Source organism: Fukomys damarensis, unplaced genomic scaffold (genome assembly GCF_012274545.1).
Source record: "Fukomys damarensis isolate Sample0158 unplaced genomic scaffold, DMR_v1.0_HiC HiC_scaffold_39, whole genome shotgun sequence".
Lineage (NCBI taxonomy): Eukaryota > Metazoa > Chordata > Mammalia > Rodentia > Bathyergidae > Fukomys > Fukomys damarensis.
The window spans coordinates 24,671,817-24,679,691 of NW_022900951.1; the positions used below are offsets into that span (position 1 = coordinate 24,671,817).

Sequence of the window (7,875 nt, forward strand, 5' to 3'; positions counted from 1 at the left end):
TAAAAATGCAATGCATATTGATATGTTCACCCACATCTTCAACACTTCTCCCCCTCAAATAAGATCAGCTTTCTTCCTTATATCGTCACAGCTGCTAGATTTTCTCTTGCTGTGGATATAACATAAGAGGACACATTTTTTAAAGAAATCAGAACAGACAGTACTCTCTTTTTCTCAGTATGTTACTCATGTCTTAATCCTCCAAATGCAATGCATATTGATATGTTCACCCACATCTTCAACACTTCTCCCCCTCAAATAAGATCAGCTTTCTTCCTTATATCGTCACAGCTGCTAGATTTTCTCTTGCTGTGGATATAACATAAGAGGACACATTTTTTAAAGAAATCAGAACAGACAGTACTCTCTTTTTCTCAGTATGTTACTCATGTCTTAATCCTCCACACCAGCAATCCCAATAGTTATTGTGACTTCTAAGCTGATTTAGAAAAAGCATGTAGGATGACAGCTTCTCTCAGCTGAGCTGAATCAATTCTGTTTCTAAATGTAACAACTCAGAGTGTGATAGAGAATTTTTTGCTGCTTCAAGGAAAGAATAAAACTTCTGATTGTGACTGCCTTAGTTCCTCTTTCTTAATAGTTCATTTGAAATGTTTTCTGTGAAAGTCAGTTGAAAATCTATATGACCTATTCAAAAATTAGAGCATAGATTTTAAAAAACGAATGCATGCCTAGTGTTTTCATGTATGTCAGAAAACATACACAGTATGCATCTTATTTCAAATAATACTAAGGTGCTCAGAACTATCATAACCTAAAAGCAAGACTTTGCAACTATCCACCTAAAATGGAGATAGAGGCTAATTAGTCACTAGTCCTAATCCTTAGAGAATACTGTAAAATGTCCAGGAATAAAAGTTTTGCCATGTAGTAAATTGGGATACACTTTCCCTGGGTTCTATCAGTTATGGTTAAAAAACTAAGATAAAATATGTGGCTCAAGAAATTCCTACATTACATTTAATGTTTAGTACTCTTAAGGAATAAGAAAGGGTTGTCAACCCTGAGACTTTCTCCAAGTTTCTACCGAAATCTTGTCTAGTTTGTCCTTGGAAATTCAGTGGCAGAGTGTAATTACGATGATCCAGGAATAGAAATATGTTTCTTCTTCCTATTTAGTATTTACCCCGCTTGTTCAGTCTTGCCTTCCAGCTTAGCCTGGGTAAACATGGAAAATGGTGTTATACACCAAAATTACATATCGCCAGTTTGGAGGACAATAACCAATAATTCCATTTCCAAATTTATAAGACTTTGGAAATATTTGACATTCATATAGTTGTAGCTATTTTATTTATTCGTGTATGTATATGCCTATTTTAAAACATGATGGAAATCAGTTTTGTTAAAATGTGTAACACATTACTAAAATTTATATGGGCTATTCAATTAAGTATTTCATTATTTTGTTAATGGGTCTTTTCTTAGTTATATAGTTGTATCTTCTTCATTTCCTTTTATATTTTGAGATTTTTTCTGTTTAAATTATAAAATGCCTATTTAAGTAATTTTAGAAAATATATTCAAGAAACACTAAAAAAAGCATGGTCAATCTCACTACCTGGAAATAACCACTATTAAGATTTTTGTGATTATATTTCTCTACTTACATTGATTCTTAATTTCAGTTAAATGAAAACCATTTCTTTTTTATAGCTGTTGCTTTAAAGAAGCAATTTCCTTCCTTTCATTGAGAATTTCATGTGGGTATCATAAAGTTCTGTTTTATGGAGAGCATTACTATTATTGCATTCTTAGTATAGACAAAGTATTCTTGCTTCCAAAAGTGAAAATCATACATTTCAAAAAAGACAATGGTGCTATTTTCTATGCAAAATAGAGAAAAATGTTATTTTAAAAATAGATTTGTTTACCATCTTTCTGCCCTTAAATTTTAGGTAAGTATTGGCTTTCCCTTTATACTAGGCTGTTTGTCAATAAGTAGTATCATTGCAAGGAAGGCTAATCTCAAACTTTCATTTTCTTGATTGTAGTCTTTGCAACTTTAGGGGTCTTGCCTTAGTATTTTGGTATTGTTGTAATTCCATGGTTTTCAGAATTGGTTGGATACACCAAATCACTAATATTTAGCATTTTAAAGACTATAATGTTCAAATCTTACCTAAAGAAAAATACAAGGACTTCCTATGGCTTTAAAGTCAAGATTCTCTATCTTTAAAAAAAGCCCACTAACTTATATTGCACTACCTAGTATGTGATGAAATTGATGGACATGTGGTGTGATCTAAAAATACAGTGAATATTTAAATTTTAAAAATTTAATTACAGTAAAACTATATTACAATCCTTCTCAAAATATCCTCCTTTGCTTCAAACACGCCCATCCCATCAATCTTGCCATTTTTTGAAGCAATATTTTAAGTCCTTTTTTATGAGTGTCTTTAATTGTACTGTCATGGCTCTCTAGATAAGCAAATGATTCGGTAATTCCTTTCGTGGTCACTTTGATTTTGGGAAGAGCCAGAATTTGAACAATTCCAGGTCTGATGAATAAAGTGGATGAAGACACATCGTAATGTGCTTTTGAGACTGTCTTTCCTTTAGTTGAAATACTTTATCAAAGTTTGGTTGTTTATTTGTAAGTAAATGACTCAACTATCCTCTTTGTGCCACTTAAAACTGAGATTGATTGATTGATAGACGCAAAATATAACTACCTTATAATGAAAGAAGTATCAATACTTTCTGGGTTATTAATTCATCTTGATAACATAAATATTTTCAAGACTCACGTGAAAAATAAAGTCTATTTGAGCATGTCACGCGATGCTTCTTGACAATTTTCTCAAGAGAGTTTTGAAAAACAGCTGTCTGATATTTGCATTATCTAATGATGCTTTGATGAGAAATTTTTTTAGAGAGTTGGAACAAAATATCTCTAATAGATTAGTGGGACACTTTCAGATGTGGTGTTTGTCATTTTAATCCAAATGCTTGTGTAGTTCTTCTGCCCAAAGAGGAATATTGGTGCATCAAATATAGCAGTAAATTAGTACCTGTGTTTTGATTTAGTTAGAATTTTGTTATAGAGAAACTCATCCAAACAAACTCTAATTTCATCTAATATTTTTTAACCACTGTCCAAATTTAGAACAAATTATCTATAATTTATACTCACTTGTCAATTATAAAAATTATTGGATGGAAACCAAGAGTATTCATCCACTTCAGTTAGTACTTGTGCTTACACAATGACATTCAATCAGTTTGTTTCTTACCAGTGTATTGAGGTACTAGTATTCAATTCAGAATATAGCTTCTCTAAAACAAAGATTATTTGGATGAAATAAATGATATGAATGAGAAAATCATATCAGATATGTACAAATTATGGTATCTTTTAATATACACATAAAAAATTTAAGGTGTTTATAATGAAGATATTGATCAAAGTGGCCTTGAAATAGCTGTAGAACCTATAATATTAGTGTTTAATTTCAAAAGCCTTCACTTTGGTCATCTTGGAATTGTTTGAGAACACTCAGAGACGATTTAGAAAAGTCTATCATGGAAAGAAAGATTTAAACCTAGACTAATATTGATCCAGCGAAAAATAAAAATAAAATAATTTTAAATAAAAAAGGAAAGGGCATAGAAGGGGATCACTCCTCCATTCAACAATTTCTGTGTCCAGAAGATTGAATGGAATGTAAATCTGAAACAACTTATTTTAGGTATAAATTGAGTAAGCTCATTTTTATCTCATAATGAAATGTGAATTTATGGAATCAAAGTCAGTGTCATTCTGTATAACTCTCCATCTAAGTCTGCAAAAGCACTTCAAACAGCAACACTTTGATAAATCTTTTACTTTCACTAAGTATCATAAACTTGTCATGGATACACAAGAATAGAAAATCAGACAGGCGCCGGGCATGGTGGTACACGCCTGTAATCCCAGTACTCAGGAGGCTGAGGCAGGAGGATCGCTATAAGTTTGAGATCAGCCTTGGCTACATAGTGAGTTCTAAGTCAGTCTCAACTACATAGTGAGACCCTGTCTCAAATAAATAAATAAATAAATAAACAAACAAACAAACAAACAAATAAATAAATAAATAATAAGAAAATCAGACAAGTAACTGTTACCAAATGTTTTTGTTGTTATTATTGTGTTCACTTTAACAGAAATTTCATAAAGTCATTTTTAGATTGATTCTGAGAACTTACAGAAACAGAGTTCTTCATATTATCTGGTAACTAAGACATATTTGAATTCCTTAAATGTATGCATAAGACTAGGTCACTTTTCCAAAAGTGCAAAGTCATGAAGCTCTCCCACTTGGGAACAAGAGGACAGCAAAAACTATTACTAAGGCCATTTGTTCTTATGCCCAAAGAATCCAAGGAGTTGTTTAAGCCGTCAGCCACTTAGGCATCTCCATCAAATGCAAATATGAGTCACACCTTCCAATAGTTAAGATCAGTTATTCCTATTTATTCCTTGTTGATCCTTACTTTATTAAGCATTTAATTACAGAACATTTTCTTCTATTTTTACAATTGAAATAATTGTTTTGAACCAAGTACCCATCCCTACAACACTCGGGCTTCTTTCAACAATTATTCTAGCACTGATGCTATAAAAATACAATGTGTCTTCAACTTACAGCTTGTAGAAAAATGTCAGGAAAAAAGACTAGATATGTAGCAATGGCATTTTTTCACGATTTTCAAATCATAGCTGAGTATACACTACCTGGTTATATACACACAGCAGTTGTCTTTGAATTGATCAGACATGATAAACTAAATGATGTCCTTAAATTACCTAAACCTTGTCACAGGCCCAGAAAACCTCTTAAGAGATGAAGGCACTAGGATTTAAATGGTCTTGCTCACTTTTAAACCCTTCTGATGATTGCAGACCGATTTGATATGCTCTTGCTATGGGACATCATCATAAAAAGTTTGTGAATTTGAAGTTCAAACTTCTACATCAACTTTACTCGATTTAGTAGAAATGCAATACATTGCTGGTTAGTAATAATCCATTAGAAAGACATAACAGTACAATGAAATTTCACAGTTGTCTAAAAAGTGCTTCCTGAGAAGCTCACTGGTGATGGAGGAAAGTTAAGTCTATAGTTCTTTTCTCTCTCTTTCTTTCTTTCTTTCTTTCTCTCACTCTTTCTTTCTTCTTTCTTTTTCATTCCTCATGTCTTTTCTCTTTCTCCTAAATCTCTGCTCTATTTCATTTGCTATCTTGCTGTACAACCACCTTGCCTATCACTACCCGCCTCCGTCTTTACTTTTCTCCATTGCATTTTCCATGTATACATTGCATACCCTGGATGTTCTGTTGCTGCCACTGTTGCAGTTTAAATGCTTATTCCCTCTGGTTATCTTCTTCCCCTTCAATGAGAGTTCATCAATTTTACATTACGACGTGTTATTGAAATGTTTCATTGTCAAGTTTCATATTAAATATTTGCTGCTCAAAGTGTCATTCTAAGAACCAGTAACTTTAATATCACCTACAGGCTGACAGAAATACAAAATTTTAGCCCCTGCACAAGACCCTGAATCAGAATTTGCAATTCAATAAGATCCCGATCAAGGTTGTGCTCCCTTCAGCAGCCCGTATACTAAAAGATCCGAGGTCATTAGAATAAGTCTTAAAGTTTGAGGAATATTGTGTTAGAATACATTTTTCATAAAGTACAGCTTATAAAATACTGTTAGTTACATGCTATTTAGAGGAGCACATATGCAAATTCTTAACCTTACTTTTTTTTAACCATAAGAGCTTGAAAAGGTAGAGACATCCTTTGGAGATAACAAAAATGTTCTTAAAAATTTAAAATATGATGATGTTAGCTGTAATTCTGGAAAAAAATTTTTGAACGTTAGGCTTTGTAATCATAATTTGTCACATGTAAAAACCAAGCTTAGTCATTTCCCTCAAAGTCTGCAGGCCACATATTACAATATGTTTGTTTGGGGAAGACACACCGATGTTTGAATATTTGTAATTGCTATTATAGGTAGTGATTGCAGAAAGTTCATTATCGAGCAAATAATGTTCTAAGTAATTTATGGAAGTTTATTTTTTGGCCCTACAACATGACTATATTGCAAAATTATAATTCGCATTTTTGAGCATGGAAAGTCTGGTTTTATTGGCTGATGAGTGACAAAACTGGATTTTTAAACCCAAGTCTGCCTCGTGATAGGACCTCAGTTCGTAGACCTTATGTTAATACTGCTTCCCTTAGTCATCAATTATTCAAGTGATACAAAGTCTGACATAATAGCAACAAATTCAAGCCAATTGTAAAGTTTTCAGAATCGAAAGTTTGTACTTCTTTTAATTTCCTTTAATAGAACACTAAAATCAAAAATCCCTCCCCCCTCTCTTTACTTTTTATTGCTGTGCTGGTAAAAGAACCTGAGGCCTTTGCTCTGAGATACATTATTAGCTATTTCTTTAATTTTTGCATTTTTTTCAGTACCAAGAACTGAATTTACAGATAGTGCTTGATAGGTAGGTGTGGTGCCACTGAACTAAATCCCTTTAATTTTACATTTTGAAACAGAGTATACTAAGCTGCCAAGTGGCCCAGGCTAACATCTAACCTGTCAACTTCTCGTTCAACCTCTAAAAGCACTGGGATTAATGTTATGTGCCAATATATTCCACTAATAACTTTTCAAGGTTTTAACATTTTATAATAGGTACACTGACTCAGGAATTTCTGAAATCCTCAAAATAGTATATTCATATTTAGCATTAATAAACTTTATTTTAGAACCTCTTAGTTATAATTTAATATATTTTATGTATAGCACTACAATTATTTGGGTATTTATTAGTTTCTTTTTATACCAAGATTATGTAGTATTTATATCTTTGGTTTTAGAGTCCAGTTTCCTGAGATCCAATTTGGGCTCTAGGGTATACTAAATATTTGCTCTCAGGTTATTCTCTAATTCATATATTTCATCTTTAAAATAACAACATAATGAATCAAGTACCTCACACTTTTGCTATGAAGTTAATCTATATAAATTGCTTAAAATTTTATCTTATAACAAATAAACACTCAATAAGTACTAGCTATTAATATCAGATTTTGAAGTTATGGGAGTAGCAATCTTACCATATGTGTTCTTCTTTATGTCAATTGTAGTTTCTAAAAAGTGGCTTTGAAAATATATTCAATGCATACATCAAAAATCAGAAAGAGTGGCTGTTATTAAGAAATCAACCAATAACAGATGCTGGTGAAGTTATGAAGAAAAAAGAACCCTTTTCCACTGTTGCTGAGAGAGTATACTGGTACAACCACTGTGGAAATCGGTATGGAATTTCCTCAAAAAAATAGAATTAGAGGTCTTAGAGGTCCCATATGACTCAGCTATTCCCCTGCTGGGTATCTTCCCAAAAGAATTAAAGGCATCATACCATCAGGATATGTGTGCACCCATGTTTATAGCAGTACAGTTAATGATGTCTAAATCTTGCAGACAGACAAAATGTCCATCAACTGGTAACTGGATAAAGATTTTATATACATATACATATACATATGTGTGTGTGTGTGTGTATATTTCTCATCAATAAAGAATGAGAAACTAGAGATATTTATAGCTAAATGGATGGACCTCGAAACCACACTCAAGTGAAATAAATAGGACACATGTATAAATACTGAACAGTTTATCTGGTGTGAAAAACTGAAAGTGTAAATGAGGGTCAAAATGTATAATAAATAATGTGAAATAAGAAGAAAAGGTCCAGGGCCAGAGATTTAACTCAGCAATTGTGTCACATGCCTCACAAGCGCAGGGTCCTGAGCTTCAATCCCTGGTACCAAAAAAAAAAAAAAA

General features: G+C 32.4%; 1 protein-coding gene across 2 annotated transcripts in view; it reads left to right on the forward strand.

Moving 5' to 3' along the window:
* Positions 1 to 7,875, forward strand: part of Il1rapl1 (interleukin 1 receptor accessory protein like 1) — a 1,210,730-nt gene that overhangs the window by 456,661 nt on the left and 746,194 nt on the right. The gene's annotated exons all lie outside the window — the stretch shown is intronic.